Genomic DNA, 13,197 nt, shown 5'->3' on the forward strand with positions numbered 1-13,197 from the left:
ACCGAGAACCCAGGTCTCATTAACTGGTTGCTGTGGAAGAGACTTCCTGCTCTTTGACCAGAATTTCAAGGCTGGACCTGTACTATTCCCTTCGAAAAGTCTCCGTTTTGAGAAATGACATTTTTCATTGAAATCTGTTTCACAGAAAAATGCCTGACCAGCTCTCCTTGCATGTAAAGCTAGGTCTGAACAGCACAGCTCAGACACACACGCATCCATAAGGACATCCATGGTTAGGGTTTAGATTCAGCCTATCCTAAAAATCCAGATTATACCTAAAGCTTTCACCTGTATTCAAGCTTCCTTAAAACTTTAACGGATCGGTTCCAAATGTGAGTCCTGCCCACCCAGCCCCAAAGCACTGCCTCTATTCTGGGGCATGCTCATGCTGCCGTGCTTGCTGCCAGGACGCACCTCCCAACGACTGGCATTCAAAAAAACCCACATAATTGCAAAAGGCCTGGAGTTTTTTGAATTTAGAAAGGACATTATTAATATTAATATATCATTTTATAATAGGAAGAAATACGGAAAATAGACAGCACTGTGCCTTAAGCCCTAGAATCAGCTGGGATTTTTGGCAGCACACGCTGAAGAAGACAGTAGCAGCTGTCAAATCACAGCTGGAGTTGCCTCTGGTGAAGGTGATCGAGAAATGGGATTAAGGAAAAACAGGTAAAATTCAGGTAAAATGAAATGCAAGGAGGACAGACAGCTGAGCTAATGGGCTTTTCTTGCTTGCAGAATATCTAAATTGTTCTGAATTGCATATTTCCCCCTTGTCCTTCATGTATGGTCCCTGCTTCCTATTTTTCTTTTTCTTTTTTTTTAAATTTATTTATTTTTTTATTACTATCACTTTCCATTTTCCCTGCATTCTTGGCTCCTTGTTTTGCAGAGAGGTCCATCAGAATTTAAGGTCAACGTCCTCAGTAATATTGGTAACTCAGTAACTAGTTTGCCTGCTACCTTTAGCCCCAATCACGCTGGCCCTTGATGCAGACCATGAGGAAAACCCTGCCTTTTTTGTGTCCATGGGCAGCTTGGGGAGCTTGCAAAGCTGCTGCTCTGGCTGCTACCTTCCACATCACGTTTCACCTGTTACAAATTTGTTGGAAAATCCTAAGAGCTATTAAAAAAAAAATAATAAAGATAAATAGAACAGGAAATCCCAAATCCAGAACTGCTTCACTCCAACCGCCCCCGGGTATGCCCTCACTGACTCAGCATGAGTTTAAGACATAAACCAATGCTCACTGAAAATCTATGTGCTCTCCAGCACTGCTGCTCCACTGCCAAGTCCAACTATGTCTGCTTCCACCGGGGACCTTTATATCACAAACTTTCTAAGGAATAACAGTATAAGGTGAACACTTAATGCCAACCTGCAAAAATCGCCAATACTACTCAATTAAAAAAAAAATCACCAGCAGTTAGCTGGGAACTAGGACAGCTGCAGTATTTAAAATACGTACTACAAATGAGAAACACTTAGGCACATCATAATTAGTAAATGGCAAATATTAGGAGTTATGGGAAAAGAGATCGTTAAAACAGATTTTAATAGCCCAGCATTTCATACATTCAGACGTGAAAATCCAGCCTGCATACACTTTGTTTCTTAATGTAGGCTTAATGCTCAAACTGCTTCATTTTTAGAGTAGTAAAAACAAAGGTTAAAAATGTGCTTCAGCACAAAACCCGTAATTTCTCCACAGTGACTGTATTGTTTTGCTTTACATGGCTAATAATACCTGCCCAAGCTTCATATCCACACATCTCCTGAACACTCTACCATGCTAACACTTTAATCATGAAACCTGCAAAAATACATTTAGTATTAATGTTTCTGGAAGGAACCTATCTTTTTAGTTATACTTAATTTAGAGGAGATATCTAGTTGAAAATAAGACTTTTTTTTTTTTTTTTTCAAATCACCATTTTTCCCCAACTTGTAACAAAGCCCCCAAGCAACCGTGCTGCATCCAAACACTGCTGTAAAAAACAGAGATGCCCCTGGCATCCTCACACAGGCAGGTGCTGTTCCCTGCCTGGACACCTCGTCTTATGCCTCCTCTCCTCCTCCCCACCAATTTCTGCGTCACCGACCCATGTCAGCCTCCTGATCTCCCCCCTTCTCCGCTCCCCTGGCTGCTCAGCCCCATTTCTCACGGCTGCCAGTTCAGCCCATCTGCTCCTCTTCCCTTTGCACGACGTTTGTCCCTCCTGTCCCTCCACGAGAACAATGGCATGCGTTTTCTTCATACATCATCTCCAGAAACATCTGTGCCAGTTTGCTGAGATTAAAGATAAACAGGAGCTTGACAATATCTGACCACTTCAGCCTAATTGGAAAAACAATTAACAAACAAAAGCAATTTCTCAGTATGGGAAAGGTTGGGCAGCCTCATAATAAGATGCTAACAGAGATGCTTACACTTGGGTCTGCGGCTTTGGAGTGAAGGACTTTCTCTGGGCATCTGGTTCCATTAATTATAATTGGAGCCAGGTATTTCTGGATATCCAGTTCCAGTAATTATAATTGGAGCTGGACATTCAGAGGAATTTCAGGACTTTCCATACAGCTGCACAAAACCCACAGATTATGCCGCATGCCTCAAGCTGGGATGTGATGTCACAGTTCCATTCCTTGCCATTCATTGCCTCTTTCCTCCTTGCAGCCTGGCAGCTGGTTCTAATTTGCAAGGTCTGATGTTGGATCAAACAGGCAGCATCAGTAGGGAGGAAATGTGTACAAGGAACACAGCATTAATTAGTATTGGAAAGTTGAGCAACATCCTGAGAAAAGACTGATGAAAGTGTAAAGTCCCATGTTACTGTCTATCCCCCTTTAATGTCTGTGCAGAACAGACACTGAACTCCCTCAGAAAGTTGCTTATTGATTCAGCGCTTGATCCAAAGACAACTGAAGTCAATATGACCTGACCCCAGTAACACCTTTCATGTACAACATTGTGAAGGGCCAGTAACCACCTTCCAAGCACTCTGGACAGGGGCAGATTTCCATACAAAAGCTCTCCACGTGCCCACAAATCAGCTGAACAACTACACTGTCACACTGCCCCTTCCTACCACAAGCACTAACCAAACCACACTGTGTTTGAACCGACCCCTTCGCGTCAGAGGAAGCAGCTCACCCTCCCCCAGTCCTTTAAGCATTCATGTCATTTGCAGTTTTGTTTCTGACCTCCACCTCCAGGGCTTAAAAACAGCTGTCCCCCCTTGGGCATTGCATACGGTCAATGAAAGCGGCCTTACCTGATGAGCACTGGCCCCATCACCAGCATCCCATACCCCACACCTTCTGACAACCGGGATGCCACCACGCATCCCTTTAGGGGATGATGCCCAGTGGACAGTTTCATCCTTCTGGACCGAGGCCTCTGTGACAGCCTCCTGGGGGCAGAAACCTGAGGAAGCCGTCAGATGGGCGCTGCTGCCTGCCCTCCTCCCCAGTCCTCGAAGCCCATAGAGATCCTTGGGCTGGGAGTCCAAAAACCAAAACCCAAAAAACAGAGAGAATTAACACAACATTAGGTCTAATTCTCCCCCATCTTCTGCCTCATTCCATTGCATGATTTGTCTTGCTGAATGATAAGCACTTTGGGAACGGCCTGTTTCTCACTGGTTTATAGCACTGAATATATGGGATGTGAACCAGCCACTGAATGAGGTCTTAATGCACTCAAGTGGTAACCCCTTAATCAAGGCTAAATTCCAGTCATTTGTTATGGGAAGGAATAGGAAGCAAGGCAAATGCCTCTTCTGTTCTCTCATGTTTTCTGTTCCGACCTCTTTAATGCCGATTGCGAGCATTTAAAAACCACCACAACATCGGTCAATTTTTCTTTGTTCTCATCCCATTTCCCACATATAAACTCTTCATCTTGTTCTGTCCTTGAGGCATGCGCTCAGCAATATATAAGAGAACTTGAACCCCTGCCTCGCAGATTTTTTCTCATGTTATTCGAAGAGATTTGTCCAGCATCACACAAAGTTGGAGGCAAAACTGAGACGTACATCTCTTCTCCTGAATGCCTGGTGCCCTTAATGGTGAAACCAGTCCCTTCTAATTATACGAGTAACAACTTCAAGGGAACTGAAATTTCGCATTATGGCATTCGGTTTACACTTACGAAGGGCAAAGCACAACATGGCCCCAGCCTTGACTGCAGGTCTAGAAAAGTGTATTGGTTATTACTGTTATTGTCTTGTCAGCACAAATATGAAAAAATGAAATAAAATCTAGCAGAATAGGGTTTTTATGTTCTGACCTATTTAAAGCATTCAGCGTTCCAGCACACTCCACTAAAAAGGCTAAAGGTCAACAAAAGTTATTTTAAACACAATAACAGAATATATGCAAACTTTTAACTATCATTAAATGGATTTTCACTTTTTTTTCCTTTGTGTTTTTGAGAGTACCATCAAGTAATTGTTTTGAAAAAAAAAAAAAGTTAGTAATTTGGTGCAAACACGATTGCTTTTATGATTTAATTTAAAGTATAATGTGGGCAAAGACCCAGAAAGGAATTCTAATTGTTTCACCTTAATATTAACCTTCTTACTTCATCTTCATGCTCTGAGAACACGCACAACCACGGAGGGCTGTTACACTGTCTGAAGTGCTACACGTGCAAATGAAAAATAAAACAAAGGTTAAATGAAGTCTCCCAGCAGTGAGGTAACTTACTCAACTCCCATGCCTGCTCACTCCCTCTGCAGGTTGAAGTAACATCCAAAATAACTCAGCCGAGGCTGCGGACCTTAATCCACTGTTGATTTTTCTCTTGTAACAGTTTTCTGCTTTCTGTATCTCAGCAGCACTCAGACACGCCGAGGAGAAACAATTTGGATTCCCTCTGCCTGCAAACACAACAAGACCCTACCGCTGCTACATAGAGGACATGAGCAAAAAAGAAAACCCTTCGAGTTTTTTGCTGCTTTCTCCCCAACTCTTCTCCGTTCGGACGCTGGGGGATGGAGCTGGGGTGCTGCAGGGCCTGCAGGCAGCGCAGGGCAGGCTGGCACACAGCCCTCCTGCGCCCCCACCCAGCCTTGTCACCCACACCCTGTAGAAGCTGCAGGTGGGGAGGAGGGCACGAGATGCCCATTTGCACAGAAGGCAAGGGTGCCAAGGGGAAGAGGGACTCAGGATCCCCCTCCATTCCTCAGCATGCAATGCTGACGTGACGCAGGTCATTTTACTGCATGCACTACGATAAGGTATCCAGGTACAACAAGGCACGGGGAGTTACTCTGCGTGCCACAGCCCCGGCTTTTGAGAGATCATCCATTTCTCTATCAGGGTAGAGCAGTGTCCTTACAGAACAGCCTGGGTTATGCAACCCAGGAAGATCCCTATTTTACACAATCCATTCACCACGAGTTATCATATCACTGTTGTATTACAGCTACCGTGACACTGCAGGCATTTCCTACTGCAGGCCCAAACAAGTGCTGTGATACGGCAGATACCCGACAGCTTCACGGTCTGTGGGTACTGGGCATCCGAGTGAAAGCCAGGGAGGGCAGCACCCTAGGAACCGGTACTCCTCGCACTGTAACATGCAGACAAGTACAGATCAGGGTTATTTTAATAGGAAAAGGCAAGCACTGTGATCTTATCCAACTCACTCCTGATTCCAGGGAATTGTCTTTCTTCTTCAGATAACTTTGCATCTCCCCACCAACGCAAGCATCAAAGCCACGAGGCTGCATCGGAGGCACAGCGTGTAATTGCTCAATGTCAGCAGCGCGAGGCTCTGCATAGCACTCTCCTTTAACGTAGCGTGGTGCGTGGGGCTCTCGTTGCATCATTACCGCATTATTTTTAGATAACTGTCAGTGAATGTCAGAATGCGGGTCGATAAGCTATTAGATTTATAGGCAGAGCTAGCCATGCTTGTAGCAATAAAATGTAAAAGCATTCGACAATTTCCTGGAGAAATTTGACCATGGGGATTGGGGGCTAGAATGCACTTGCTAGTACTCCCAGAACTGTTTAGGGAAAATAATATTGTACCACTAGGATACATCACTGAAGTCGAATCGCTGCTGCTGACTGATTGGTAGGGTCAATACTGTGCACGTTCAGTTTGAACAGCTGCTTACAGACTTCAATGCAAACATCTTGCAGAAAACTTCCCCCTTTTAAGTTTAATATTTTGACGTGCAGAATGTCCTCACCTACCCCAGGATCCAAGCACATCTGTAGGAGCTATGAGTGAGCAGCCTGCCAGCCCGCCGTAACATCTGGACCAGATTGTTGAATTTTATATAAAGATTAGTGGCATAAATCACAAAATGAGTAAAACATTTTTAATTACCTGAGAACACTCATTTCTGTTCTCTTTTGTGCTATGCCTTACTAACCAGCAGCTTTCCTCACATACTATGTGCAGCATTTCCATACAGGAAATGTGCAACTTTTGCCAGGAGAGAAGTGATGAGAGAAAATGGTGGCCAACATCACAGCAGAAGGTCTCCCCAAAATCCAAGAGCATTGGCAGCGTACGCCTAAAGCCAGCTTCGTCTGTCTGTCCTCTCTGATCAAAGCAGAAGATCTCCAAGGCACAAGCGCGGGACTGTTGTCTAAGCAATGCCTGCTGCCATTCGAAAGGCCTCGGGGTATCCAAGATGCTGCGTGAGCCCAGCAGATGTGACACTCCACCGACAGCAGAGTCGTGCCCTTCTGGAGTGGCAGCTGGAAGCCGGGCAGGATGCCTTCAGGCACTGAAATGTCACTACATGCCCATGTTTTGCCAAGTGCATCCAATTCCAAATGTCTCTTACTAAGCTCACTACTGACTGGGGCTGAGGGTGGGAAATAATATAGGAATTCACATAATAATTGCAGCACCTGTTTTTTGTGCTTTGTTTTGGATTTTTTTGTATCCTTAAAAATATACCCCTGCAAGCTCTCGTAACTCATTTGGTAGCCTAAATCTAACGTACATTAGGAAAATTTATTATTGAGCTAAGGTTCCATTTCTCCAGTCAGGCAGACATGAATTAATATGCAAGAATAAAATACCAACATTGTCACTATTTTCTAGTCATTGCTGTTGCATCTCATGATTCCTGTGTTGTCTCTGCATGATAAACGTGTTAGTGGCTTATTACTCATTCATTGCCAATGACAGTGAATATTCGGTTGATGATGCCAAACAACTATCGAAAACAAAAATTATCTATCAGTTCCTAGTCAGCTGGGTTGTAAACTAAATGTCACGTTAACGTCTCAGCTTCCAGATGCTTCCTAAGTGACTATCTGAAGCTTCATCTTTTAACTCTATTATTTCTCCAAAGAGTATTTATTGTTTTATTCATTCTTTGATCAGTATCGGATGCAATTTCCATGGACCCGATAAGGATAACTTACAGGCAGCAGCTCTCAGGTGCCCGAAGACCCTCTCCGCAGACCACGCTCCAGCAGTTACCAATTTCAGGCTGATAACTTTTAAAAGCAAGTACAAAATGTGGATAATTTGCATTATTCACAATGGAGAATATGACAGCCAAATCTGTTGGGTATACAATTGATATTAAAGCTGTAATTTTTTTATCAGGTTGCTATATAAGGCTATGTAAAATGATACAGTTAGTTTCTACTTCAAAAACATCATGGCAGTGGAATAGAATGGGAAAACAGTCTATCAGATCCTGTGTGATAACCATCAGTTAATACAACACTCACATCCACCACAGCATATCACTGTATACTTTATCTCTACATCATCATTTCTTATATCAAAGGATTTTGCCCAGCAAGGCTGTGCTCCTATGAAGAGCAATTTTGATATGATTTCATTAACGTGATTAAAGCTTGGCCCATTCTGCCTATAAACAGCATTTCTCTACTCTCTATTCTTTACATTCAGCTGCTTATTCTCTTGCAGAGAATTTCTTAGTGCTTTAGTTATATATTACCTACCTGTTAGGAAATTTTAATATTGCTAATCTATGGGTGTAACACTACTACATACTACTAAACGGCTGATGGAACAGCTTTTAATCTGCTTTATTTACATATATAATTTTCTATACTTGGTAGTTAGCTAAGTTTGTAATGTACTCTGAAGATGATAAGTGTTATAGAAGATAAGCATTATCTTATTCTTATGGGAAGTAAATCCACGTATCTCTAAAGTGTTTTAAGTTAATTAAGTGCCACTTCACAAGAGGGATAGTAAGACCACGCAAAAGGCTATGTTTCAGTATCTGCCTCCATGCCCATATGCAACCCCCACAAAGTTAATTTCCTAATTGGATAAGCAGACGAGAGCACAATCTGTGTGCATGGAGGCTGCTGGCATGCACTTGTTCATATCTCAGCATGTGCAAATAATTCTGTGTGCAAAAGCACAGATGCAAGCTTGTTTAAAAAAAATGAACATAGGCTTATTTAACTGACACAGAATTTGAAGTTCCTCTTCAACTTTTAACATTTGCTACAGCAGCAGTTTACTTTGTGGACTTCATGAGTGCACAGGGAAAAACAACAACAAAAAAAAACTGCTCACCCATTTTCTGGCCAGCTCCACTCCTGCACTTCTTCATTGCTGGCCACTCTAGCAATGCCAGTGATGTTTTTTAGCAATTTGCAAATACCTTTTATTCCTTCTGATCTTGTACATCATCTCTTGGGAGTTTACAAAGTAAAACTTAAATGACAGGTTTCAGGTGAGTCAGCAGTGTCCTTTCAGAGCATTCTCTGTCTTACTAATATTTAGCACAAATTAAAGAACTTTGATATTGAAATTTGTTTTTTTCCACTCTCCTCCAAAAGATACCACATCATTCCTGTCTAACTGAGTTCAAGGCAGCTGATTGCTCACTAGGTTTAGCTGTTGCTGTGCATCAGCCAAAAAGCACTGGATGGGGACTTCGCAGCCTTCACAGTTCTTGGAGGCTTCAACCCATGACCCAGAGCTCTGCTGAAAAGGCCCAAGTAGCCATGCAGACGTTTACCCCAGCACACCAAGGAGGCGGCTAAATAACTACCTCAGATAGCCCGTGAGCAGCAGAACTAATTTACTTGTATTTGCTCAGGGTGCTTTGCAATGGCAGACATGGGTGATGGCTTCCCCACAGGCAAAACAGGTTTATTTGGAGTACTCCCCTCTGCGATTCTCATTCTCCTACAGGCAGCACTACTCAATAACTGCACTGTTCCTATATTGACCTCAAGAGCATCTGGCAAGCAGGGTTTAGAAAAGTGGACTGCCCACTTTAGTGTAGGATCAGACCCAGAGGGAAAGGGACAAGACAAAAAAAAAAAAAAAAAAAAAAAAAACAACTAACACACAAAATCATATCCAGGCTCTTTCCTTGTGTCTGGCATGAACATTCATCAGTGCAACACCAGCAACCTGCACATTTAAGAGAAACTGCTTATGGGCCATATCCATCCCACCAGCATCTTGGCAGGCGACACCCAACCTGCTAACGCACCTCCTACCTTGGGCAGGCGTTGCCAAGGGCACACAGCACCCTTATCCTCTCTGTCACAGGGTGAACACATCCTGCACTGCTGTGAACATTTCCCTTTTGCACACCCAGGCTGGGATCGAGCTCACCCTCAAGAGGATGAAGGGAAGCGGAGCAGAGAAATGCAAAAGCTCAAGGAAGAAGAAACAGCCAAACAAAGCTAGCTGGGCAATTCCCCCACGGCTCTTGCTTGCAGGAGAGAAGGTGAGCGGCTACTCGCCCTGCAACACATCCCATCAAGAGGGATCTCACAGTAAGAAAAATCTTTGTAAGCTGTCTCTTCAGGTAAGCTGTAGCTTTCCTCAAATCACGTCACTCATCACATATGCCACTGATCTCAGGACTCAGCAATTTTTTGTTAAGAAGTTTGACCTGCCTTTGTGGTTTCAGTATCCTACAAACACATTTCTCAAATTCTTCCTGGTCATTAGTGAGATTCAGCAATAGCCCCAGAGGGGCAAGGTAGGTAAATCAAAGAACCTTACCCCATCGCTTCTCAGGGGGCGTACGGTTGCAGCAGATACTGACTGCACTCTTCTGAGTCTTTATTTCAGCTCCTCCCTAGCTAACTAGCTTGCCTTTTACATAGGCACAGAGACCCCCTCTTTGTGAACAAGGACCCAAACTGAAAGTTCATTTGTGTGAATCTCCATGAAGTTGGAGGTAATATGGAACACAATTTACACTTATTTAAATGCTACCATTAAAAAATAAAAATAAATAATTTAAAAAACCATATTTGTATCAAAAAGACAAGTTGTGGTTAATACCCAAAATAAAATGCAAATGTTCCTTTCAGACCTTCATTAGCTTTCTGTTAACATCCGCTCAACAAGAAAATTCCATCCAAAGAATGACTACAGAAATTAAAAATCCTCTGAATTCAGAGATAAGCGCGTGCCCAAACAAAAACCTCCATTTCAATAGACTATTCAAAGGTCACCCACATACTTCTTTGTGACCGTGGAAGCCATCTGATGAGAGACTAGCAAAAAACAACAGAAAATCGAGAGGCAAAAAACACAAGACTTGTGCAATGAACTAAGGAGGAATAACCAATTTTTTAAAAGAACAAAGCGTGTGTATAGTTTTCAATCTGATTTAGGCCAAAAAAAAAAAAAAAAAAAGAGCAAAGAGACAAATTTGCACAGGTCTAAGTCTTCTCACAGATTCTGTACGAATGACTCCACGGCAAAAACTAAGCAAGGGCAACATTTGATGCAATTAATCGCCAGTCCCCAGCCCAGTTCAGTATTCCCACAGTGTTCTTTTTCTCCAGCATCTGAAACAAGCGTCCCGTAGCTGTGCAATGACAAAACCACCTAACTGCAGCCATAAAACACTAAAAGACCAGCAAGATGTATCACCAGGAAAATGAGATGTCACTGCGGGCAGCAGATCAGGTCACATTTGGGACAGCTGTTTGTGCACAAAGAGCATCTACTCTGAGGAGTAAGATCCGTCCTGGTGCTGTTTCCAGAATGGCAATGCAGAGGAACATCATTCAAAAGGAATGATTGTGTAAAATCATTCCTTTACCAGACCAGAGGCATATAGTGTTGTTTAGCTTGCTTTTATAGCCAGCACTTACAGAAATAAACAGGCGCACATATAAAATGAGGGTTGCCATACAAGAGAGATCTGTTCTTTCTGATGTGTTTTATACCACGATTCAAAAACCTAAAAATACAGCAATGGCATGATCAGATTGCTCATTTGATCTGTACAGAATTGCAGCCTTTAAAAAAATTCACTTTTTTAAAGATGGCTTCAGCTTGCACGGAAATCCAGCCAAGTCCTATAACACAGACAAAAATCCATAGCTGATTCCACCCAAACTGTTTCAGTTTCTCTCCTTGGCTAAACATTTCCCAACACTCCCTGAGCTGCAGGCTTCCCCTGTGCTATGCTACAGGATACTCAAACATTTCATACATGCTAAACCACAGGTCAGACTGAAAACTAAAGACAACTTCAAGCACCAGAACAAATTCTCTCAGTGGACGCGTTGTGTAGAGAACTTGTTGAAGAGCATATGGCGGGCTTTGTTTGGCACTTGTCACCAGCATGCTACTTTCCTATCCTAAAAAGAGAAAAAATTAAATGAGCTCATATCTGCGCACTTCACACAGACACTAGGATTTCAGCTTTAACTGTTCGACAAGCACCCAGGAGAAGACCGAGCTCCGATGGGGGCTCAGCAAACTCCTGGCGGGGAAGCTGGTTCAGCTGCTCCGCATCCTCCACCCCACGGACTGTCTCAGCACACCTGGCTGTGGCTGCATCCTTTCGGAGCTGGGGGTGCTGACGGGGTTCACACAGCCCCCCTGCATCATACTCCGTGCCTTTCTGAAGCACAACACAGACATTACTTGGGGAACAGAGCACATAGTACTTTTTCTAAAAACCACGCATACCAAATATATACTTGGCCCGAAGTTATGTAACTGCTACACCAGAGCTATTTTTCAGCCAGACTCATCAGCAATGCCATAAATCACCCCAGTATGCAGAGGCCAGGCAAGACATCGCATTTATGTGCTCAGCTTCCCACCTGCCCTAAGAAAACCTTTGCGATACGGGCAACGCATCTGGCACCTCTCTGCCTCCCCTGTTCTCCAGGTGCACGGCTGCTCCGCAGCACTAAGCAGCCTCCCGCCAACACAGCACATCCAGAGCTTTGCTCGCACACCAGCTAGCTCCAAAAGCATCCCTCAGAGCACATCAGAGCAGGGACCCCCCCCTGTTTACCTCCACAGAAGAGCACTAGCTTATAATTTCACTAGCCTCTGAATTTGGGGGATGGTAGATGGCATCATGATTATAGGTCCGATACCACAGTCCCAGCATGTGGTCTCCTATCTTGAACTGCAGCTATCACCCCTTTTTAGGTAAAGTGCCAAAACCTTCCTGGAAACTTCTGCCCTGAGCAGTATCCACCAGCACTGAGTTTCAGTTTCATTGTACATGACACACACTTCTCCACCTTATCCCTTACCGTTCTTTCATTTCACCTTGTTTGTCGCCCTACAACGCTGCCTCAACATCTTGTGGTGCTAGCTGTTCTCATGGGCAGGACAGGCATTGCATGCAAGTGCATAAAGTAAAAGTATAAATAACACTTCCCTACTCTGCTGAGTGCTTCTCCTTTCATACAGCACCTTCAACAAAGCACAGATGCTGACCAAGACAACTATCAGACACCAGGAAGGGTACGCTGCATTCCCCCACCTGCCTCACATCCTCAGTGCTGAAGTGCAAGCAGCAATAGCTCCGATCCAGCACAGAGACACAATGCACGCCAGCTTTCAGCTGAACGCAGCACAGAATCATGCATTAGCTTCATATTCAAAAGTCAGGGAGGGAATCACACTGCCACTGCCAAGAACACTAACTCTGCTAATTCTGCAATACAAAAGCTGGTAGTCGTTTAGAGCTACAGAGATGCAAAGGAAGAAGTGGAAGACTTGATTGAGATCACATTCCCAGTTGTGAATCCACGGGGAACAGTTTTTAAAAAAATTAGCTTCCACAGTCAGTGTTTTAATTAGATAGCTCACCTAGATTTCTTACATCTTTACAGCATGTTTCTCTATCCCACACGGCATCTTTGAAACTCCCTTTCTACATTTCACAACTACTGAACCTGGTGAGATTTTAATAGAAATCCCTTCGCTACACTAT

At 43.6% G+C, this 13,197-nt stretch overlaps 1 protein-coding gene across 1 annotated transcript in view; it reads right to left on the bottom strand.

The window, feature by feature from the left end:
- GALNT17 (polypeptide N-acetylgalactosaminyltransferase 17) overlaps positions 1–13,197 on the bottom strand; it is a 213,375-nt gene that overhangs the window by 199,103 nt on the left and 1,075 nt on the right. The gene's annotated exons all lie outside the window — the stretch shown is intronic.

The sequence above is a fragment of the Aythya ferina genome, assembly GCF_964211825.1.
Source record: "Aythya ferina genome assembly, chromosome: 19".
NCBI classification, from domain to species: Eukaryota; Metazoa; Chordata; class Aves; order Anseriformes; family Anatidae; genus Aythya; species Aythya ferina.